Consider the following 25,304-nt stretch of genomic DNA (forward strand, 5'->3'; position numbering starts at 1 on the left):
ATCGAAATGTGCCAGGATAAGGGGTGACTGGAGCCGGCATCGTAACTAGTTGAAAGCCATCTGCTGCTCGGCGCCCCAGGAAAATGATGCGTCATCTCGAGTCAGGAGTGTCAGAGGGCTGACCATCTGTGCAAAGTTTTTGATAAAGCGGCGATAATAGGAGCACAGCCCCAAAAACCGTCGGAGTGCTTTTTTGTGGGTGGGGACGGGAAAGGCAGCAACGGCAGCAAGTGTCTCAGGGTCAGCTCGGATGACACGAGCACTCACGATGTGCCCAAGAAACTTCAATTCGGTGAACCCGAAGTGGCACTTTTGAGGCTTGACAGAATGGTTGGCAGACCGGACGGCTTCAAGAACAGTTCTCAGGCGGCGCAGGTGTTCCATGAAAGTCAGCGAAACGATTATCACGTCGTCGAGATAAACAAGGCATGTCTGTCACTTAGGACCTGTGAGCCCAGTGTCCATCATCCGCTGGAAGGTTACAGGAGCACAGCAGAGCCCGAATGGGAGGACGCGGAATTCATAGAGCCCATCTGGTGTCACAAAGGCAGTTTTCTCATGGTCCCTCTCATCAACTTGAATTTGCTAATAATCACCCCTAAGGTCAATGGAGAAGTACTTGGCTCGGCGAAGCCGGTCGAGAGAGTCGTCGATCCGTGGCAGCGCATAGACATCATTCTTTGTCATACTGTTAAGCTTCCGGTAGTCCATTCTTCATGAAAGACATTGTGCGAAGACATGGTGCACCGTCGACCATCATTACTGACCGAGGAAAGGCATTTACAGCTCGGCTACTGTGGGACACCTTAACTCTCAGCCATACCGAGCATACCGAAAAACAGTGTATCACCTTCAGATAAATTGCCTAACGGAACGACTCAGCAAAACTTTGGCGGACATGATCTCAATGTATATCGACGTTGAACATAAAATGTGGGACGAGATCCTCTCGTATGTCACCTTCACCTACAATACGGCGCCGCAGGAAACCACAAAGTTTACGCCGTTCCGTACGCCGTTACGCCATTCCGGTAGGGAGGCCCGCACGATGTTGGACGCGATGCTCCCGTACGAGGATGAAGAGGTCGAACCCGATGCCGCCCATTTCGTAGAACAGGCCGAGCAAGCCCATCAGCTGGCCCGCTTGCACATCAAGGAGCAGCATGCCACCGACGCTCGACACTGTAACCTTCGGCACAGGGAAGTCGACTACGAACCAGGGGACCAAGTGTGGGTGTGAACCCCCGTGCGCCACAAAGGCTTGAGCGAGAAACTGCTCCACCGATATTTCGGACCCTATAAAGTCCTGCGCCGTTTAAACAGCGTTAATTACGACGTTATTCCAGATGGAACTGTGACCGTCAGTGTTCGGCGTCAGCAGCCTGAAATTGTGCATGTGGTCCGCTTAAAGCCCTACTTTTCGCGTGACTTAGCGCTGTGTCGAAGTCAAGTTCCGTAACATTGACGCTTCCTGCAAGTGAGACCTTGAGTTATTGTACAGCTCACCTCACACCTAATTTTTTTCTCCTCTCACCTTGTAATCGGGACGATGTTTTTCTTTCACGGGGGGGGGGGGGGTGCGATAATGCCCCGTGCTTAGCGCCGTGCGACTGCCGTGCTTGGTGCCGACGACGACGAAGTGGTTGTTGGTTCGAGAGGCGCGCAGGTGCTGGACTCTGTTTCTCTGTCGTCGGAACTAGAAGCCGACCTTATTCTCGGGTCCTCGTCTACGTGTACCTTCACGGCTCTCTGTGGCTTGAGTCGTGACAATATTCTCACAGTCGTTCGAAGAGCACATCATTCACCTGAATTCCGTTCTCGAAAGAGTGAGACGTGTGGGTCTAACGATCAACCCAAAGAAAGTGCAGTTGGCATCAAAGAGAGTGAATCTCTTGGGCTTTGTGGTTGATGATGGCACTTTGAGACCGAACGATGACAAACTGCAGGCAATTCTGAACTACCCCTGCCCGATGGACGTGAAAAGATTGCAAAGGTTTTTGGGAATGGTTTCTTTGTACAAACAATTCATCCTTCGTTGTTCAGAGCTCGCAAGGCTGTTGAACTAGCTGTTGCGTAAAAGCTCGAAGTGGGCCTGGGGCAAGGAACAGAACGACGCATTTATTGCCTTGGCTTGTGTGATAGCGACTACCGCTAGTTTGCGCCTCCCCCACCTGAACAAGCAGCTTGTCTTGCAGACAGATGCTAGTGATGCCGGTGTAGGATCTGTTTTGTTGCAAGAACACGTGGGCAAGCTGCGCCCTGTCGCGTTCGCTAGCCGTACGCTCACGTCGGCGGAGCGGAATTACTCCATGACCAAAAAGGATAATGTTCGCATTGTCAAAGTTCGACATGTACATACCTAGACGGAGCGGTTTTCACCAGGCACTTTTGTGGTTAAAGAGGCCGAAAAAGCCCGCAGGTAGACTCGCGAGATGGGTGCTGACGTTGCAGCGTTACGCGTACGCCATTGAGTACCGCCTCGGCAGCATGAATAAGCAGCATGAAGGTGGCCGATGCTTTATCGCGCGCACCGTGGATAGCTGGCAGAAGCACATCAGAGGCACAATCCAGCATTGCTGAAAGCGGCGTCACCGCTATTGGAGAGGAGGAGAGGGCTAACGCGAGTGACGGGCCCTGCTTAGTTAGAGAAAGGATGCGGACAGAGGTACCGCACTGTGCTGCGAGAGAGAGAATGCGCAGCAGCTGGTGGTGGCGACTGGTCGCCGGCCAAGAAGCAAGGCAGAAAGAAATCTGTCTTGCAGAGTAGCGGTCATTAGGGAAGAGCTGATTGAGGCCCAGAAAGCAGACGGTCTTTGCCACAGGGTGCTGACAGAGCTTGCGAGTAGTGTAGCTTGCACCGGCATGTGCGACGCGTATCTGATGGGCGATGATGGTTTACAGCTCCGCTATCTTCCCCAACATGACGAGGAAGAGGCGACTACATCCCCTTTCCGACTTGTGCTCCCGATAAGGTTGCGGAAACGCTTCCTCTGGTACTTTCATGACTTAGCGCTTCGATTATATAGCTCACAGTATTCTTTTAGAAAAACTTAATCACTATGGTATACGTGGTCTTGTTCTATCCTTGTTAAAGAGCTACCTATCTCATAGATTTTAGTATGTTGACATCAACGGTTTCACTTCGCGCAGAGAACAGATACTATCTGGAGTTCCATAAGGCAGCATTTGAGGCCCTGTCTTATTTAATTTATATATTAATGATATTGTACAGATTTGCTCAGATACTAAGTTTATTATATACGCAGACAATACAAGTGGCCTAGTAACGTCACGTTCTGAAGAGGGAGGAATTACTAAAGCAAATATTTTTTTCTGTAAATTGGACTCGTGAACTACTTGTAATCAATTAAAAATTAACTCCACCAAAACAAAAGTAGTCGTCTTTAGAACAAAAGGAAAACAGATTTTGCCGGAAGACATAAAATTTAGGTCTATACCTATTGATGTGGTTGACAGCATAAAGGTAGTGGGGGTATATTTTAGTGCAACTTTACAATGCGACAATCATAACAGTCTAATAAGTAAATTAAGTTGTATAACCGGAATATTAAATCGCAATCGCTATGCTCTTCCGAAAAGAGCTAAACTAATAATCTATAATGCTCTCTTTATCTCTCACTTAAACTATTGTCATTTAGTCTGGGGAGCAACCACCAAAACAAACCTACTGAAGCTTCAGAGAATACAGAAAAAGATGTTACAGATTACTGACCCTGTACCCTGTACCCTGTTCGTTTTATATTTTTGCTTGCCGATGGTGGCGCTGAAATGCATTTTCTATTGTCCTGTATTGCCCTCCTGCTTGGTCTATATTGACTGCAGTATGTTCTAAATAAAATAAATAAATAAATTGAAAACGTTGAATACGCAGCGCCGACATCGCACATCTTTGCATCGCTTAATCTGATGAGAGTAACTAATATGTATGAGTACAAATTATGAAGACCATACCGTATAAGTAACGAACAACACAGTTCAGCTTTTTTAGTAATGGCAGACTTATGCCCAAATAATAGAGTCTATAACACCCGAATCCCGGAAAGGTGGAAAGTTCCAAAATGCCACACAATATATGGCGAACAAATGCTTCGACATGTTCTATTCTTGAAAGAGAAGGCACTGACATACTCAAAACCTCGTTCTCAAACGTTTACAAAACAGTTGCTGTTTTTTCAGTCTCCTTTTTGTGAATACATGCACCCATTACTCTCCTTCAGTTTTTAGTTCATTCTAATACTGTGAAAGAAGGCTAGGTTGAGACGGCAAGGTCGTGACGGCAAGGCCAGCGAGGCCTTGTCTAGCGTTTTACTCCGATGACAAAACCCATGCGTGTGCCGGAGCCGGCGCCGCGGGACGATGATGATGGTATGTACAAATGAAAGAGGAAGATCATGGCATGTACAAATTAAAGAACGTCCACGGAAGGCTCACACAATCTGCCCGGGGGGTCGGAAGCGGCCAGCCTGGCCGCTCCTAACTAACCGATGCATCGCGGCGCACAAACGGTTTCAAGCGAGACACATGAACAATTTCAGTTCCACAGTGGCGTCGATCAGCTGGGGGATCAACAGGCGTCACTTTGTAGTTCACTGGGGAAGTTTTGTTTATGACCTCATAGGGACCTACGTAGCAGTGGTGGAATTTGTCACTAAGGCCCGGGTGCGCAATGGTGTATAAAGCAGTACTTTGTCACCAGGACGAAAAGAGACCACTCGATCTGTAGAATCATAGCGAGTCTCGCGGTCTTCCTGGCACGCTGCCGTGTTGAGGCGGGCAAGATGACGGCATCTGGCCACACGAGATAAAAAATGGGTAGGTACTGATGTGGAGTAGTCGGGCGTAGAGATGAAGGAAGCGTCGAGAATTGTAGTGGGAGGACAGCCATAAACAAGGACATGGAGAGTAACCGGTAGTTCTCTGCACTGCTGTATTATAGGCGAATGTGACAAATGGTAGAACAGTATACCAATTTCGATGATCTGGTGTGATGTACATGGATGTCATGTCCGACAAGGTGCGAATAAATCGCTCAGTCAGACCGTTAGTCTGGGGATGGTAGCTTGTGGTTGTCTTATGAAGGGTGGATGACGCGTGGAGAACTTCGGCAACGACTTTCGATAAGAAGGCTGTACCGCGGTCACTTAGGAGCACCCGATGAGCGCCATGACGAAATACAATTGATCGCAAAAAGAAATTTGCTACTTCTTCAGTGGAACCAGTCGGTACAGGTGCTGTCTCAGCGTAGCGTGTGAGGTGGTCGACAGCCGTTATAATCCAATAGTTACCCGCATCGGAGAGAGGTAGGGGACCATATAAGTCGATGCCGACTACGTCGAATGGCGTGGCGGGACAAGGAAGAGGTTGTAGAAGGCCAGCGGGCGAAGAAGTCAGCCGTTTGCGACGTTGGCACAGAGGGCAGGATGCAACGTATTTGGCAACAGTGGAACAGAAGCCAGGCCAAATGTATCGTTTTCTTACGCGGTCGTAGGTTTTGTCAAAACCAAGGTGACCTGCAGTAGTCTCATCGTGCAGAGCCGCCAGTATACGTGGGCGAAGCACACGCGGGCACAACTGGGATTTAGCGAGTTCCATCAGGGCAATACACGTAGCGGAGTAGGATGCCATCTTCGAGCTTGAAATTGCGAAGCTGTCGGCGAAGCTTAGCATTGGGCGGGTCCGAAGCGCCGGTAAGGCGGTCGATGATGGGACGGCTGTAGGCATCGGCTAATTGCTGTGAGCGTAAAGCGTGCTTGCTCTCAGAGTTGTCAAAACAAACTGTTCTGATATACGTCGGGCAAAGAGATGGTCGGCTCTGGTCAGAGGTGGAAATGCATTGGGAAGAAAAACAGCAAGCTGATTCCGAGAGTGGACAGCGAGAAAGAGCGTCGGCGTCTTGGTGTTGGCGACCAGATTAATAAGTGACGTCGAAATGGCATTCTTGCAGGCGTAGAATCCAGCGGCCAAGTCGGCCTGTCAAATTTTTGAGTGAAGGCAACCACCAAAGAGCATGGTGATCGGTCACAACTGTGAAGTGCCGACCGTACAGGTAAGGGCGGAATTTTTGGACAGCCCAGACGACGGCAAGACACTCTTGTTCGGTAAAGGTGTAGTTTTTCTCAGCTGTAGTCAGAGTCCGACTGGCAAAGGCAATCACTTTCTCACGCAATGTTGCATCACGCTGCAGAAGTACAGCGCCAAGGCTGTGACCACTGGCATCAGTGTGCAGGATGGTTGGAGTGCTGTCACTGAAGAGGCCAAGAACAGGATCTGATGTGAGGGCGTGCTTTAGGTGATTAAAAGCAGTTTCGTACTGTTCATTCCACACGAAAGGCTGGGTGCTTTAAGTAGCTCATGAAGTGGTGCAGCAATAGTTGTAAAATGCCTTATAAAACGCCGGAAATAAGACGCGAGGCCGAGGAAACTGCGCAAATCTGTAGTCCGTTGTGGACGAGCAATGTTAAAGACCGCGATGATTTTTTCAGGATCTGGACGAATGCCGTCATGGCTGACCTGAAGTCCCAATATTCTCATTTCCTTCTGTGCAAACTGGCACTTCTTGGCGTTGAGCTGAAGGCCTGCCGAAGCGAGACCGGTGAGGACTTTATTCAGGCGCGTGAGATGGTCATTAAATGTTGCCGAAAAGATAACAATGTCGTTCAAGTAACACAAATAGGTTCTCCATTTTTGGCCACGAATTACAGTGTCGATCATTCTTTCAAATGTCGCTGGTGCGTTACAAAGTCCGAAAAGCAAAACATTAAATTCGTAAAGGCCATCGGGTGTTGCGAAAGCGGTTTTTTCTTTGTCGTCCTCGTGCATAGGTATTTGCCAATAACCTGAGCGGAGGTCCAAGGTGGCCCAAGGTCGAGAAATATTCGGCGCCTTGGAGAAAGTCAAGAGCGTCATCAATTCGCGGCATCGGATATACATCTTTGCGGGTAATTTCGTTGAGTGCGCGGTAATCAACACAAAAGCGTACCGAGCCGTTTTTTTTTTTTAACTAGCACTACTGGGGAGGACTATGGGCTTATTGAGAGACGAATAATTTTACGATGGAGCATGTCATTTACATTTTCATCAATTGCTTTTCGTTCAGAGAGGGAAACCCGATAAGGCCGTCGGCGAACGATAGAGGCACCTTCAGTAATGATGCGATGGTGCACAACACTAGTCCGTCCCAGTGGTGGGGAAGTGGCATCGAAAATGGCGTGGTGGTGTCGAAGCAATGTCACCAGTTCTTGGCATTGGTTCGGCGTGAGTTTAGGATTAATAGTCTTTGTGAAAACAGAGAGACGTCTGACGAAACTCGTTGCTAAGGCGGAGGGGCGGTGAGCACCATCAGGGAAAAAGGTTGAACATCCACCATGCAATGCAGAGAATTTCCTTTTGAGAGCACTAGAGATTCACGTGAAGTGTTGGTGGCCGCTACTGTCGCTCAGCCGTTGTGAAACCGGACAAGACTTGATGGCAAGGCGATGTCGCGTGCAAGATGAATATATCATGGTGCTATGAGTACGTCCCTGTCAGTGATATGGTCAGAAACAACAGTAAGCAGTTTTTCGCACTGAGGAGGCAGAACAGTATCAGCGGCGGCAACGAGGGGATGATGTTCAGAAAAGTCAGATGAAAAATCGCTGCCTGTCATATGAATAACACGGTCACTACAATAAATTAACGCTGAAGCGGTTGACAAAAATTCCACCCAAAAATCATCAGATGCGCACAAGGTGAGAGCACAGCAAACTGCACATGATGGCGGATGCCGTCGATAACAACTCATACGGTGCATTTCGCTGAAGGGCGCAAAGGGACGTCATTGGCTCCACGGAGTTCAGGCCCATTATCTTGTAGCGTGTGCAACAGCAGCCGCTAGACGGCTGCTCATCGAGAGTCTCGTGTGCGGACTCGAAGAAGTGCCCCGTGGCGTTCGAGAAGAAACTGAAGTTAGCTGCCGTCTCTCGGTGTTCCGAACCTGCTCTTATGCGCCTGCTAGCTCAACCCCCCGTTAAAACCCAACCTTCTGGTTACGGACCTAAACGACTACGTGACACTGGTGGAGGTGAGGCCTTGAACTACATGTCTCGGGCCTCTCGCAGCCGCTCATCGAGTCCCAACCGGCTTCCGCTCGTTTCTACACCTATTCATCGCTGCAGCCGTCGCCTCCGGGGTCTGGCGCCGGAATTCGCTCCTCTACCTGAACCGATGCCAGCTGACCAACAGTTAGAGACTTCTGCAATGGCCCAGGCAAGTCAGCATCAGTTGCTGCTTCAGCAGCCTCGTACGCCCCCCAGTTTCCACGGCGGTACTGGGGAAGATGTCGACGACTGGATCGACCAGTTCGAGCGAGTGGCGCAACTTAATCAGTGGAACCCGGCTCAGAAGCTGCGCAATGTATATTTCGCGCGTGAAGACTGTGCTAAAACGTGGTATGAGAATAGGGAGGCCAGTCTTCAAAACTGGGATTCCTTTCGCCAGCAGCTGCGGGGAACCTTTGCCAACCACGACCGCCATGATCGTGCACGCCGCCTCCTAGAAGCTCGTGTGCAACTACCTAACGAAAGTGTGGCCATGTTCACCGAGGACGTGACGCGTCTTTGCCGACAGGCTGATCCCGACATGACGGAATCAGCGAAGTTGCGCCGCCTGATGCAGGGTGTAAAAGAACCCCTCTTCGCTGGTCTGGTTCGGAGTCTACCTCAAACCGTCGCGGACTTCAACAATGAAGCTACCCTCATTGAGCGAGCCCTGCAGCAAAGATACCGGCGCACGGAGTCTGCCTGTGGTCAGCCCTTCAGCAGTGTGGCCACATTGAACGGGTCCACTGACGATCACTCTCTGCATGAGCTGATCCGCGAGGTAGTTCGCGAGGAGCTCCTCAAGTTCAACCTTGGATCGCCTAACCCGACTGCTGTGGCTTTCACCGAAGCCGTGCGGGAAGAAATACGCCAAACATTGTCACCGCCTGAGTCACTGTCGGAGCCACGTTCTATAAACTACGCAGCGGCTCTTCGTCGGCCTGCAGTGCCTCCTGTGCAACAGCTTCGTTTCGAAGCACAGCTGCCGCCCACTTTGCAGCCACCGTTCTACCAACCGTCCTACCAGCCGCCATCCCAGCAGAGCCTCGTCATGCAGCCGTCCGCTCCTCAGCCACTGTTCTACCAGCCGCCATCCCAGCAGAGCCCCGTCATGCAGCAACCGGTTCGGAAGGCAGACGTCTGGCGCACTCCTCGCCAACGGCCGCTGTGCTACCACTGCGGAAAACCCGGTCACTTGTACCGTCGTTGTCTATGCCGTGAACTCGGTCTTCGGGGTTTTGCTCGTGATTCCCCGCGTCCCCGGGTCGGCGAACGCCCTCCAGAAATCGAAGAATATCTGGCAACCCGTGCAACCTCTTCGAGCGACAGTACACAGTCTTCTCCCGTGCGCTACTCGTCACCCGGCCGCCGTACGTTTAATCATGTGCCGAGGCGCCGGTCGCCAAGCCCACACCGGGGAAACTGAAGGCGGCGACCTCAGGGGGGCAGGTTGCTGACGAACGGAATTAATGTCCCGAAGACCCTCCCGTGACGACTCAGCACGATGCCGTGACTACGATGCCTCCGCCGCCGCATGAACCCGAAACTCCAAATCAACCTCAAGCCGATCACGTTCTCAGCGCCGACCTTTCCGTTCTCGTCGACGGACACCCAGTAACCGCTTTGTTAGACACCGGAGCAGACTTTTCAATAATAAGCAAGAATTTCGCAGATCGGCTCTTCAAGGTTAAAACTGAATGGCTGGGGCCGCAAATTCGTAATGCTGGCGGTCACCTTATGACGCCGATCGGACGATGCACTGCCCGAGTAACCATCGCCGATTCAGCCTTTGTAGCCGTTTTTGTTATCCTGCCGCACTGCTGCAAGGACCTCATACTCGGCATGGACTTTTACGTGAGCATGGGGCCATTATTAATGTTCCTCGCCGTACTGTCACGTTTTCGACGCCTGCAATGACGACCGCTGACTCCGAACGACGCCACGCACCTTTACGCATCGTTGATGCGGATGTGTCTATGCCGCCACGTTCGTCTACTCTCGTCACAGTCAGGTGCGACGACCAGTCCTGTGCTGCCGGCATTGCCGAACAGAACACAGAGCTTCTGTTACATCATGGAGTCTGTGTTGCGCGCGGTATAGTTCATCTGACTAATGGTGTAGCTCACGTGCTGATTACGAACTTCGGGTTAGAACGGCAACGCATCGCTAAAGGCACCACGGTAGCCTACTTTGAAGGTGTCGCAGAAGCAGCCCACGACTGCTTTGTTCTTGGGACCAACACGTCTGCCAGCCAAACGCCCAACTTCGACCCTGATGTGAATCCCGCTCTATCACCGGCAGAGAAGGACAGACTCGTCGGGCTACTCTTTCAGTTTCAAGACTGCTTCTCATCCGCCTCCGCGGTTAAACAGACGCCCTTGACCAAGCACCGCATAATAACCGATGACCGCCCCCGACCAGTCCGACAGAACCCCTACCGAGTGTCACCGCGGGAACGCGAAGTCATTGCTCAACAGGTAGACGAGATGTTAAATGACGGTGTCATACAACCATCGAGGAGTCCCTGGGCTTCGCCTGTTGTCCTCGTTAAGAAGAAAGACGGAAGTTTAAGGTTCTGTGTGGACTACCGTAAGCTCAATCAGGTCACAAAAAAGACGTCTACCCGCTGCCACGCGTTGATGACTCATTAGACCGGTTGCGCCACGCGCGCTACTTTTCATCGCTTGATCTTAAGAGCGGTTACTGGCAGATCGAAGTCGATGAACGTGATCGCGAGAAGACAGCGTTTGTCACGCCCGACGGACTTTATGAATTCAACGTCCTACCTTTCGGATTGTGCTCCGCTCCAGCGACATTCCAGCGAATGATGGACGCAGTTCTATCTGGTCTTAAATGGCAGATGTGTCTAGTCTACCTGGACGGCGTTGTTGTGTTTTCACCAAGTTTCGAGGAACACCTCCAACGTCTCTCCGCTGTGCTACGGGCTATCAGATCTGCCGGCCTCACGTTAAAACCACAAAAGTGTCACTTTGGCTATGAAAAGCTCCTGTTCTTGGGCCACGTCGTCAGCCATCGAGGAGTTCGTCCCGATCCCGCTACAACAACAGCTGTCACCAAATTCCCTATTCCATGCAACAAGAAGACAGTTCACCGTTTCTTGGGCCTCTGCGCCTATTAGCGCAGGTTTATTGAAAACTTTTCGCGCATTGCCGCTCCGTTGACACGTCTCACCCGGGATGATGTCACCTTCACCTGGACGGACGAAGAGCAAAAGGCATTCGACGAGTTACGGCACCGCTTGCAGACAACACCTGTGCTTGCCCATTTCGATGCGAATGCCGAGACTCTGGTCCACACAGATGCCAGCAACGTGGGTCTAGGCGCTGTACTCGTCCAGTGGCAAGACGGTGCCGAGAGAGTTATCGCATATGCCAGCCGGACTTTGTCCCGTGCCGAATCGAACTATTCCACCACCGAAAAAGAATGTCTGGCTGCTGTATGGGCGGTGATGAAATTTCGACCCTATCTTTATGGCCGGCACTTTCGGGTTGTGAGTGCCCATCATTCTTTGTGCTGGTTAACGAACTTGCGAGACCCCTCCGGACGCCTTGCACGATGGAGTTTATGGCTACAGGAGTTCGACATGACCATCGTGTATACGTCTGGACGTCAGCACAACGACGCCGACTGCTTGTCCCGTTCACCTGTCGAGGCTTCGCGGGGAGACGAAGAACCAGACTTCCCCCTTATCGCAGCCGTCGACGCACTCACTGTTTCGCAGCAGCAACGTGACGACCCGGCTCTCGCACCACTTATCAATTTTCTTGAAGCGCGCTCTACAGAAGTTCCCGGTCTCTTCGCCAGAACGCATTCATCGTTTTGCATGCGAAACAATGTTTTATACAAGATCAACTTCTCTCCGACGGGAAGAGATTACCTCCTCGTCGTACCAGAGTCTCTTCGCGAAGAACTCTTACAGGCATGTCATGACGAGCCCACCGCGGGTCACCTGGGGTATGCTCGAACTCTGGCCCGAATTAAAAAGAGTTATTACTGGCCAAACCTTGCGGCCGCAGTGCGACATTACGTGAGGACATTCCATGATTGCCAGCGACGGAAAACGCCTGTGAAAGCGGCCGGTTTACTGCATCCTGTTCAAGTGCCAAGATACCCATTCGAACAAGTTGGCATGGATCTGTTGGGTCTTTTTCCAATTTCTGATTCGGGCAACAGGTGGATAATTGTCGCTACAGGTTACCTCACGCGTTACGCTGAAACGAAGGCTCTCCAGCGCGGTACAGCAATCGAGGCAGCGAAATTTTTTATCGAACGCATCGGCCTGAGGCACGGCGCCCCGACAGTTATAATAACGGACCGAGGCACTGCTTTCACTGCCAAGCTACTGGAATCTGTCGTGCAACTAAGCGGCACTACCCATCGCAGGTCAACCGCCTACCATCCACAAACTAATGGCTTGACAGAACGTCTGAACAAAACTCTCGCCGACATGATGTCCATGTACGTGGATGTTGAACATCGGTCTTGGGATGACGTCCTGCCATACGTCACGTTTGCGTACAACACGGCGCAGCAGGAAACAACGCAAATGACGCTGTTCTCCTTATTGTATGGCCGCGAAGTTCCGACAATGCTCGAAGCCATGTTGCGCCACGACGGCCGTGACCTCGAAGTTGGCGCCGAGGAGTTCACTCAACGCGCAGAAAAAGCGCGACAGCTGGCGAGGGCACGCATCCGGAACCAGCAAGGCCGTGACGCCCAGCGTTACGATCACCGCCACCATGTAGTGACTTTCGAACCGGGCGATAGAGTGTGGCTTTGGACTCCGATTCGACGTCGGGGACTATCAGAAAAACTTCTGAAGCAGTATTTTGGCCCATACAAAGTGCTCCGTCAGCTGAGCGACGTCACGTACGAAGTGCTTCCGGACGGCTTTTCTTCTACTCGTCGCCAGCAGAAATCCGAGGTTGTCCATGTCGTGCGCACGAAGCCGTACTTTCCGCGAGGAAATTAGCGCACCGCCTACCGCATGTTTCTTTATTTTTTTTATCTCTGCTTTCGAATTCATCAAGTTGACATTTATTTTTTTTAGAGAGGGGGTAATGTAGCGTGTGCAACAGCAGCCGCTAGGCGGCTGCTCATCGAGAGTCTCGTGCGCGGACTCGAAGAAGTGCCCCGTGGCGTTCGAGAAGAAGCTGAAGTTAGCTGCCGTCTCTCGGTGCTCCGAACCTGCTCTTCTGCGCCTGCTAGCTCAACCCCCCGTTAAAACCCAACCTTCTGGTTACGGGCCTAAACGGCTACGTGACAATATGGTGTTGTCACTTTTCGCAAATGGTTGCACAAATCAGCATGAATGAGAGACATTGCAGCCCCTGTATCAATCAAAGCTTCGACCGGTAAGCCTTCAGCGATAACAGCAATCACATTATACGGGCGATCAGGAGGACGTTTAGTAAGTTCGCAGAGTGCAGTTTTGCCTCAGGAAACTGCAACACTTAGTTTTCCGGATGGCGGACTGGGACAGTTGTAGCGGTGCGGAGAAGGGAAACTGAGCGGCGGTATGGGGATGGGGATCGGCGTCGGGATACATGGCTCATTCCACGAGGCTCAGACGAGGATACTAGAGGTGGGAGGATCGTCGAGGTGGGCTTGGAATAGACCGGCGTTGATAATATGAGGTTGAAGGCATGTCACTTTCGAAGATGTCGTAACCATGGCGCTCGTTCTGAAGACGGCGACGACAAAAGCGGGATATATGTCCTCTAATACCACAGTAATAGCAGACTGGTCGGGAGGGACGCCAAGATGCGTAATAGGGTGGTGTAGGTTGAGCCATCGCCATTGCATTGACGTGATTGTAAGTTGGTGGCGGTCGGGGCGGGGGAACCAAAGAAGGGGGGGGGGGATGCAGCGACGTGCGCGTAGGTCGGCGCTGGGCGGGTTGCAGGAGGTTCGGATGCCATAAGGTGGGTGATGGTTGCTAACTCTGCTTTAATCATGTTGCGGAGAACGGCGTCATTAGAAGGTACGGAAGAATGATCGCACCCGTGTTGACAGAAAGGATTGAGGGCTTGGAGCTCCTCGCGGATGATTCCTCGAATCATTCATTGCCCGCAGATCAAGGTCAGCAGAGGTCGGACCAGTTGCGAAGCCGGGCTGTAATTTAGAGGACTGCAGCTGGTCGAAGCGTTGGCAGGTCGTAATAATTGAATCAATACTTGAAGGATTCTGGCTAAATGAGGTGTGATAAGTCATAGAATTGAGCCATTTAAGACATAGTGCAGAGGTTCAGGTTCCTTCATGGTGGGACTAATACTCCGGCAATGTGCAAGTACGGCCTCTATGTAAGACGCATATGATTCATCGGGACCTTGAAAGCTCGAAGCGAGCTTGTTTTTCGTGATCTCAGTCCGAACTGCCGGGTCGGCGAAGTATTCTCGGAACTGCTGTTTGAAAGTGGTCCAGTTAGTAGTATGGGGTTCGCGATTAATGAACCAGTTTCTGGCGACCTCAATGAGATAGAACGAAATGTTGAGGAATTTTAAAGCATCGTCCCACCGATTATAGACACTGCAGCGTTCATATGTGTCGAGCCAGTTATCCAGGTCTTTGTCGCGACGACCAGCGAACAGCGGCGGGTCGCGTTGACGTGGGGGCAGAGTCGGAGGCGTCGGTGCAGCTGAGGTAGAAGGTCCGGCCGGGTCGGGATTGCTCTCGGTGGACATAACCATGGTGGCAGTTGACAAACGGTGAACTGAACGTAGCTCCGGCGAGAAGCAGGGCCCAAGGCAGCAAGGGGATCGAATTTCACCTCCAGCACTTGTGAAAGAAGGCTAGATTGACACGGCAAGATCGTTACGGCAAGGCCAGCGATGCCTTGTCTAGCGTTTTAATCCGATGACAAAACCTAGGCGCGTGCTGGAGCCGGCGCCGCGGGGCGATGATGATGGTAGATACAAATGAAAGAGGAAGATCATGGCATGTACAAATTAAAGATCATCCACGGAAGGCTCACAGTATGCTGGTGGGGACGACCGAGCAGCATAGAGGTTGGGATGCACGGCTGTCCGAACTGGCGTTCACCACTAGAACATAGGTAGGTGGGTATCACACCTGCTTACTTGAATTTTGGGAAACAAATCGCTTTTCCGCTAGCGAATGTCCTACTTGACGCGGCGGGGCCCGCGTCCCCTCCGCTTACCCAGTACGCGGCAAAGCTCCACTAGCGCCTTGCAGCGCAGTGCGCGGCTCCTTAAAATTTCGATGTCGCGAGCACGCAGCAGGCGGATCAATACAACAGGTCAACGACACGTCGTTTTCAACACGAGCGACTTGGTACTGAAAAGAACGCACCCGCTTAGTAACGCAGCGCGTGGTTTCGCCGCGTCGCTAGCGCACAAGTGGGTTGGACAATTCGAAGTTACGGCACGGACTACACATCTCGCCTACAAGCTGCGGTTGTTGAGCGGTGAAACCACCGGTCCGGTGCACGTCGCAGACTTGAAGACCTACCACCTTCGCAAGGACGATAACAGCGAAGCGGTGGAAGCTCAGGGTGATCCAGCGATATTGCGGTGAAACTGCGATCTCCCACAAAGTGATCTCCCCCCCAAGTAAGGCGTACAGGTAGCAACCCGGTTCGCCATCGGCGCTATAACCTTAGTGCACTATTAGTGCACTACTTCGCCTAAGGTTTTTGCGTCTTTCAGAATGCATTCTGATAAGAATTTGCAGCAGCCAGAGGAACACCGTCGCTGGGGCGGAAAACCGCACACGGCGCATGGTTCAAGGAGGGGCCACTTAAACGGAGGGGCACCCCCCCCCCCTAGTTTATCGTCGCCCATCATCATGTCCAGCGTGGCCATGCTGGCCGTCTTCAAAGAGGCTGGCTTTTGAGCCCGCTGCCCAGGCCTGGAGTACGGACCTCAGGGAGCCAGGTGTGCCCGTGGCGGAAACGCCTGCTGAAAAAGGGTCCCGGAGAATCCAGCACAGCGCCACGTGGAAAGGGGTTGACAGCGATGTGGAGTAGCAGCTCAGGGCCGCTGCCAGGAGTATGAGCGGTCGAGCCCACAGCTGTGCTGTCACCCCCAGGAAATGGTCGCTGCCGGAGAGGGACCAGGTGGAACAGTCCCGCCATGCCTGCTGCTTCCCTGCCGCCTGAAGGACCAGCTGAGCGGAGCTAGTGGCTGCGCCTGAGGCGCTGTTCTACTGATCAGCTGAGCGGGTATCCCGCCAGAGCCAGGCGACAAGCCTGCTTGTTGGACGCCGACCTGGGCACGGACATGCCCCGGCTGTTGACGGACCCCGGGTCGGACTTTTAGAGGGGGAAGGATGTGGGGACCGCGCCAGCCACATTTGAAGGGAGCGCTTTTCCCGCGGCTACCGATGCACCGCCCCTTTACCCCTTCCCTCTCCCCGCTCGTTCCGGGATAACCGGTCCCGAGCGGGGGCTATAAAGAAAGGCGCACGCCGCCGCCTCGCTCTCTTTACTCTTGGATTTGCTTCTGACCGCTGCCTAGCTGCTCTCCCGACAACGACCCCTGACCCCCCGCCTCTGCGTGAGCATACCTCCTGAGTAAGATCAAGATGTTCCTTCCACGGCCCGATGCGTGTGTGTGTCTTGCTTTTCCCTCGAGGAGAGGAATCGCGCACAGCTTTTGACGTTTTTTTTTTTTCTCTCTTAGTTTGCCCCTGAAGGGAATACAACAGATCTAAGGTTAATTGTTAAAAGAATGCATTGCCACAATGCATGCAGGCATAATATGCACAAATGAAACAGTTGATGTGACAAGCTAGGGCATAAAAAGGCCCCCAGGGTCGCCTAAACAAACATCTTTTGAATACTTCCAGTGATTATTCTGCAGGAAGGTGACAGATCCGGCGAAATTGCGTCAGGTCGAACAAGCCCCGTTCATGCATAATGAACTTTCTTACGGAGGAAGGTTCATCTGATGAGTTACGAAAACAAAATATGTTCTAACCTTGCAGGCAAACCTTACCCTCGCTGTGCGCTCCGAAACTTGAATGTTTTCGAAGTCTTCAAACATTTTAGTACCTAAAATATACCTCTGCCCCCATTTGGCTTCATGTTTACAGACCAATTTTTTCCAACTACCTTCATGCGTTTTATGCAGGGCGAGACACTTGCAAAACGTTTTGCTTGCTTTGCAAGCAAAACGTTCTCGCGATGTGTTATAATCAGGGTTCTCCTCATGGTGGGCGGCAGTAGTGTTACTGCCCGTCTCTCAGGTCAACCACCCACCTCTTCAACCATCTGCCCACCGCTGTCCACCTGAGGCTGAGTTTGCTATACTGTGGGGAGGAGCAACTTTCTGTGACTTGATGTGGCCAGTCATGCCATTTCAGACACTGCAACGCGCATCACTGGCCTTTTATTCGGGACTGCATCAGGCAACTGAAATGCCTACTAATATTTTTCGCTCTTGCATGCTCATGCTTCCTCCGATTTTGAGTATGTCATGTTCAGCGGAACCGTTGCGTTTTGAGGACGCGTCACCACAGAGGATACTCAAAATGAAACGGCCATTTGCTGATGAGGCATTACTGCTACTGGGTCGCACTGCGAAAATGGACGTAGTAGAACATGCGATTTTGGATTAATTCTTCAACACTTTCGACAGTGTGCGGAAGACAAAGAACTGGACAAAACCATGAAAAGTGTAGTTGTCACTTAGCTTTCATCTCAAATATATAGACAACCATGTTCTGGGTGTTAAAATAAAATTGGCACACTGTTTTTGGCACTGCTTCAAGGCCATCAATAACTTGGACTTTTGAATATTTTAGTTATATTCCTTAATTAACGAGATATTGCTTTATTCACAGTCTGCTCGCCGCTTTCTTTTACTTGATGTCATTATTGTTTGTTTCTGAAAAGCTGCATTTTCCTCTTTATGCAATATACTACCACTAGTGCAGTGCCTACACATGTGGCACATTTACACTTTCAGAATTTTTTATTTTTCACCGTGGTGGGGTGTTACTGAACGTCTCGGGTTTGGGTAAGGCCAAGATAAACCTCATGCTCTCTTGTGAGGCATTGATGGGTGAACAAAGCAAACATGATTTGATACATTGAAGTGAGGAGGGTCCAGAAAGAAAAGCTGCGCAGCCATCTGTGCTGTTTTTTAGATGTCTGATGTGTAGTTATTCGGATGAATCCCCCCCCTTCCTGTTTTAAAATGTCCGCTTCTCAAAATTCTCTGCAGAGAACCCTGGTTATAATAGCATACAAAGACTTTCAAGATAGTAAGCAAAGTATGCATTTAGTTTCCCTAGTAATGTTGTTAGTGACCTTCAAACAAGCAGCTTTGAGGCGACCAAGCAAAACTGTGCCATGTTCTAAGTGGTTCTTATTGCTTGCAAGCCTTCTGTTGAACGCCAACAGCAGCAGATTATACTCGTTCTAGGTCAGCTAGCTGAGGAACAAATCTTTTGTTCTGAAAGCCATTATATATGATTGTCCACAAGCATGCCCTAAATGTATGTGCATTACTCTGAAGAAAAGTGCTGCCTGCTTCAAGCTGAAACCTAATTCAATTTAACTCAGTGCTGAATGTAGTACTGCAACAACAGTAGTAGTTGGAATAATTTTCAGTCTATTTACAAGGCAGAACTGTTTAGTGAGAGCTTGTATGAAGCATCACAAGGATCATCCTGATAAGTCTCCATGGACTGCAGTGTAGCCCTGTCATGAGGTATGCCTTGCAGCAGCATGATGGTGGACAGCTCACCAGTTTGGCATTCTGAAAATTTAGTTACTCCTTCGGTGCTTTCACAAGAGTCCACTTCACGGTAATGCGGCATTGCTGATCGGCGGGCACAAGTAGCAACGAAATCAAACGACGATATGCCTTCACACAACAGGAGGGGGGCCAACACGCTGCAACGTCGATAGGCTGAGAAGGCAACGCAACGCGACAACGCTCTCGCCGCGCGCTTCTCGTCTACCCCTGCGGGCCAGTGAGCCTATTATGTCATAGGCGCAAGGTGGCGTCACGACTTATATCGCTTTCCAAACGCGCAGTCTGCGTCGCGATCATGTCGATGCGATGGGTGCGGCATACTGAACATTTTTCCGGGTACGTTCATAAAATCAAATTAAAATATGTTCCATGCAAAGCCCGCCGATGAAACTCGCGGCAGGGTACCTCGTTTCATTCAGAAGTCGTGTCGCATAGTCATCTAAGCTTTAAAATTTGGTGTCTCTATCTCTTTAAGCCAGCGATCACCGAGAACCCACACGCCCAGCTCAGTCTGGTCATCGCGGTTCTCGTCGATGATGTTAAGGTAGCAGTATTGTAGGCACGAACCCTGTTTGAAGTCCAAGTCCTCGTTTCTGTGCATTTTGGCAATCAGGGCCCTCTTGCCAGATTCTTTGTCGCCCAGCACAAGGATCTGCTTGCCCGAAGGGAGCTTGTCGGCCTTGCTCGCGTGCACTTCCTTGAGTAAAGAGGCCCAGATGTTCCGTCTCTCGTCCCTTCATTTTCTTGCCGTCCGCCCTGTTCTGGCTCGCTGACGCTTCGGTGTTGCTGGTCATGATGACTGTAATCTGATCTCCAGGAGTGACAGTCACAGAATCAGGAACAAAAATGGCGTCGGCAGAAGTGTTTACGTAGCGATGGGACGACGGGAGCACCAAGGCTAATAAACGTGCAGATCATCCTGGTTGGCATTATATAAGCTAGCAGCGGCACCTACCTCGCACGGAAATAAAGAGGAAGTGGCGCTTGACCTCATCATATTAAGTAAAAATGTTTAGCATGTGGTTGTAGATATTAATGTCGGAAACTATTGTAATTTTTCAATACGAATACATTAGTAGGCTGTATCAGTGACTAAACTGTGGGCGTAAAAAGTGAAGCCACGACGGTTCAGGTGTCCACAGAGAAAATGTGACAGATATAATGGCTCTCCTTTCCTGTAAACCATTGATTTTGGCTACGCGAAAAAAATATTAATTAGTGGTAATGATAATTATAAATAAGAAATAAATATTTATGACAGTGATATAAACGTGAAAAAGAACAAACGGCAAAAAAACAATTAAAACAACAAAAATATGAAATGAAGTAAAACAAAAGGTGCGGAGCGGTAATGCTTTCGCGTTCTCTTAAGCAGTTTCTCCAAAGAACCCGTATACATTGTTTTTTTTTTTTTTTTTTTTGTGTGTGTGTGTGTGTGTGCGCGTGCGTGCGTGTGTGTGTGTGTGTGTGTGTGTGTGTGTGTGTGCGTGTGCGTGTGCGTGTGCGTGTGCGTGTGTGTGTGTGTGTGTGTGTGTGTGTGTGTGTGTGTGTGTGTGTGTGTGTGTGTGTGTGTGTGTGTGTGTGTGTGTGTGTGTGTGTGTGTGTGTGTGTGTGTGTGTGTGTGTGTGTGTGTGTGTGTGTGTGTGTGTGTGTGTGTGTGTGTGTGTGTGTGTGTGTGTGTGTGTGTGTGTGTGTGTGTGTGTGTGTGTGTGTGTGTGTTATACTTGTCCCGTGGACACCTGAACCGTACTCTAAGGAAAAGGAGAAAGTTGGGAGTGAAAGAGGAAGAGGTGCTGGTAGTGGAGGGCGAGGTAGCAATTTAAATCACCTCGGTATCGAAATGCTGCAGATTTTGTGCTGCGATGCGGCAATGAAGAAAATTATGAACGGTATCTATCGGTAGGTGAGCTCTTTCCTTAGGCAGGCTACCACAAGAAGGTAATACATTTCCACCCCTTTTTGCGTATTGCAAAAGCTGCAGCGATTTTGCGTGTGACTTGATCCCAGTTTTATGTATGATCTTGCGACCATGAAGATTTGGTTTTATAGTTTTTTTTATTATGATGTGCGGATGGAAGTCGCTGTGAAAGCTGCGCGCACAACAGTGATGTATGTTGTTTTTCCAATGCAGCATTCATTTTTTATGTTTATTTCTGTATTCATTTCCTGGGTCCTTTGCTTTCAGGTAGCTGTTTTGGCAATCAAGTTGACTGCTTGCATGGGCAAAACAATCTGCCCCTTACGAAAATTTGACCGTCTACTCTAATCTTCGCTATTAAAAATAACATTTTATTAAGGAACTTGCTGTGATTTCTCATCTTTGTCATTTGCCATTTTTACAAACAATAAATAATGATACATCTATTAATTAGCTCTTATTTATTTTTTATCGCAAGCCTATCATCAGTTTTTCACATTCACTGCTGCTTGTTTTGAGTCGGCGTACGTTTCAGACGGCAATGTTAAGAAACGCGCAGTGCGCTTCCAGGTGCCGTGGTGGTTAGCGCAATAAATACTGAGCGCGGGATTTTTCCTTTCATCAAAGCAATTCTTTGTCTCTATAATTTCCAAAATGTTATTTTAATTATGGGGATGCTGCTTCTCGGCGAAAATTTATATTTGTAAAGAATGCAAGTGCCCGCGGTGTACAGATACAGAATTAGCACTTAAACAAAGCATTACTCGTGCTAATGGGGGGAGAGAGAGAGAGAGAGAGAAATAGCATTTATTGGCACCCGTCCAAAGGTTTGCGAGGATCCGAGGCGCAGCTCTGTCCCAGCCATGTCCTCCCCCTCAGCCCTTCGATCTGGATCTCTTGGATCTGAGCAGCGGCCAGGGCGAGACGGATCACTTCACGTTGCTCTTTTTTGTCCTGCTTGAGAAGTACCTCCCAGGACTCATCTATTCTGTCAGGTTCTCCAAATCTAGGACACTTGCATATCATGTGGATCATATCCGCTACGCCATCGCAACGTTTGCGCCTGGGGCTAAAAGTTGCCGGGTGCCACTTGCTGTAAATCTGAGGGTTCGGAGATACTCCAGTTTGTAGCTTACGCCACATAACCTTCTCGCTTTTGGTGAACTGCTTACACGCTTTTGGAAATATTGTTCTCCCTAATTTGTAATGATTTGAATATCTTGGTAGGTATTAAGGTCATCATCGAGCTGTAGAGGCTCCTCATCGCGCAAGGGGTACGGGGTTGTGAACAAGACGTCACTGGGATCCCGAAATGTAGCTAATCCTCGGGCCAGTATGTGCGCTTTCTCGTTCCCCCTCATCCCCTGGTGCGCCAGTGTCCAAATGAGCGCGACCTGCTCAGCCGGTGGTGTACCACTGGCCAACATTCTTGCCGCTATGGCCGAAATGCGGCCCGCGTCAAAGTTTCTAATCGCTGATTTGGAGTCTGTAACTATAACTTCCGTCCAGTTTTTTTTTTTTTTTTTTCACAAAGATCGTCCTTGTTATCTCTTGCAATGCAAATAAATAAGTGGTATGTTGCCCTGCGAAAACAGCCAGTGCATTTTCCGCATTACCGATACCGTCCACGAGTGAAAACATTGCTCATGGTCCCCAGAACTCGCGCATCAACTTCACATCTCTAAAAGTCGCACAGCAGCAACGGCCCAACAGCTGTAGGCATTGCTGACCCAGAAAAGTTAACCTTTCACGTGCCGGGCGAGCAAAATTCTGCTTGTACAACAGGTACGCAAATAAGCCTTCCCAACCACATTTACCTACTGCCATGCAGTCTAAACTTGAAACTGGTAATTTTACGACATAACGCGCGTGTTTGAAAATACAGATGACATGTGTCACTCTGAATTTGCGGTCTCTCTCTTTACGCCTTAAATGATGGTCCTTTTCACAAGTTTTCTTGCGCAATTCTTATAAGGCATCATTAAAACCAAACGAATGAAATTTCTCTTCGAAAACATCGGCGCAGGGCTCTAACAAAGTTTTCCGCCTTTTTCCTCCGGTAGCTCGTCAGCCGTCGTCTCCTTCGGGAGGTCCGTCACGGCACCACATTCGCGGCCGCGTCGCGAAGGAGTGTGGAACGAAGGAGAAGGTGAGTGGTTTCCCACCCCTGCACTTGAAATCGCGCACATGTGCAAAGCCAGGTCTCTTCGTCTGGGGAACTCGACGCGAGTGGACGTATCCTCGCGGCGCTCCGCGGTTGCTGGCGAGACGAATCCTGGCGTGACTTTTCCCGCCTGGTCGCCCTGTCCGGCCTCGGAGCTTGTCCCCCTAGCGTGGGCAAACATTCGCCTGTTGCCCTGGCAGTCAGTCGGATGACCTAGATTCATTCGCATGTTTTATTGCTAGCTGGCATTGTTGTGCAGCAATAAATGCCTGTTTTTGTCAGCACGTGTTATCCCTTTGTTCCCAAGAGCACCGACTGCAGTGCTCGGCGTGCGCTCGGCAGCGCACGCTACCACTGGGTGGAGTCAGCGGTTATTGACTGTCAGCCGCGATTAAGCGGGAAAAACGCATGTATCCCCCTATTACAACCCCACAGACGAGAACTAGGAGTAGGGTTCCTTGTCAATAAGGATATAGCTAGTAATACAAAGTAATTATATAGCATTATAAGAGGGTGGCAGGCATCCTAGTTAAACTTAATAAGCGGCATAAACTGAAGGTTGTACAGTTCTACATGCCTATATGAAGTCATGACTACCAGGCAGTCGAAAGCTTCAACGAAGATGTAGAATTGCAAAATGGAGAAAGTAAAGATGCAGTATACTGTACTAATGGGAGACTTCAATGCCAAGGCAGGAGAAACGCAGGCTAGAGACCGGGCAGTGGGTTAATGTGGCTCTGGTTTAGGAATAACGTGGGGTATTTACTAGTCGAGTGTGCAGGGGGAAATAACTTAATACCTTCTTCAGCAAACAAAATGCCCGAAGTGGGCACGGAAAATTCCTATAGGGAGACTTAAAATGAAACCGACTTCACACCGTGTTCTGAACGCGGCATTATGCAGGATGTAGAGGTGATCAGAATGGTGCGATGCAGTGACCACAGTAGGGTAAGTTCTCAAACTAGCCTAGATCTGAAGAGGGAATGAAACAGATTATTAAGAAAGAAGTCTATCAACGAGTTAGGGGTGAGTGCGAAATAGACATTCAGCTTTAGCAGTGAATGACGACCTTTGTTTAGAGGCACTCAGAGAGATTTAGCTTACCGCGATCCGCCACCGTGGCCCACTACCCTGCGTGGGCGGGGGGCACGAGCTGATTGGTCTCGACGCGGCAGGTCTATGTGCCGACTTCCTGTATGTGGCGCCATCTATCGGCGTCAAGGGATCTGTGCATGCGCAGTGGAACGCACGGTGGTGGATCACGGTAGCGGATCGCGAATCACGGTAAGCTAAAACTCTCTATCATTACTGAGTGCACGGTAGAAGTAGGCGGTAGGACAGTTAGAGAGGATACCGGTAAACTATCTGAGAAGACGAAAGATTTGTTTAAGAAATGGCAAGTTTGAAAGCTTCGAGCACTACAGACATAATAGAACTCTAAGACATATCAAAGGTAATCAATAAGCTTAAAGCGGCCGACATAGTAAGTATAACATGGAGAAAATTGAGCATGCTCTAAAAAAGAACGGGGCAGCCTTAACGTGGTGAAGAGGAAATCGAGCATAGGCAAAAATCGGATGTATGCACTGACGGACAAGACACGCATTATCATCACAAATACGAACAACATAGTCAAAGTAGCAGAGGAGGTCTATACTGATCTATACAGTAGCTGAAAAAGCGAGGATAATAATGAGATTAGCAGTAGTGAAAAGTAGTCAGACGTTCCGCCAGTGACTAGCGACGAGGTAAAGAAAGTTTTGGAAAGGGCGAAAGCAGTTGGGAAGGATCAGGCAATGCCAGATTTGTTGAAAGACTGAGGGGATATCGTGGTAGAAAAACTGGCCGCCACGCTGCATATACAACGTCTGGTGCCATCGACAGCACCGGAATCATGGAAGAAGGCTAACATTATCTTAATTCATAAGAAAGGAGACGCTAAGGACTTGAAAAATTACAGACCAATCACCTTACTATCTGTTACGTGTAAGGTATTAACTAAGGTAATCGCTAACACAATTAGGACAACCTTAGACTTTAATCAATCAAAGATCGAGGAGGTTTTCGGAAAGGGTACTGTACTTTCGATCATATACATACCATCAACCAGGTGATAGAAAAATTATCGGAATAGTATAACCAGCCCTTACACATACCGTTCATTAATTACGATAAAGCATTTGACTCAGTAGAAACCACGGCAGATATACAGGCATTATACAGTCATTGCGAAATCAGGGTGTAGATGAGCCGTATGTGAAAGTACTGGAAAGTACCTATAGTGGCGGCACAGCAACCATAGTTCAGCATAAAGGAAGGTGTTAGGCAGCTGACATGAAAGGTGGCCTGCTTTAACGGCTCTAGAAAATTGGAGTACATAG

General features: G+C 49.9%; 1 pseudogene; it reads right to left on the reverse strand.

The window, feature by feature from the left end:
* The window catches only part of LOC146172510 (cytoplasmic dynein 1 light intermediate chain 2 pseudogene), a 29,430-nt pseudogene extending 9,795 nt beyond the window's left edge, over positions 1 to 19,635 (reverse strand).
* Between the last annotated feature and the right edge of the window lie 5,669 nt (positions 19,636 to 25,304).

The sequence above is a fragment of the Amblyomma maculatum genome, unplaced genomic scaffold (assembly GCF_055883805.1).
Source record: "Amblyomma maculatum isolate TAMU_Amacu unplaced genomic scaffold, ASM5588380v1 scaffold_13, whole genome shotgun sequence".
NCBI lineage: Eukaryota > Metazoa > Arthropoda > Arachnida > Ixodida > Ixodidae > Amblyomma > Amblyomma maculatum.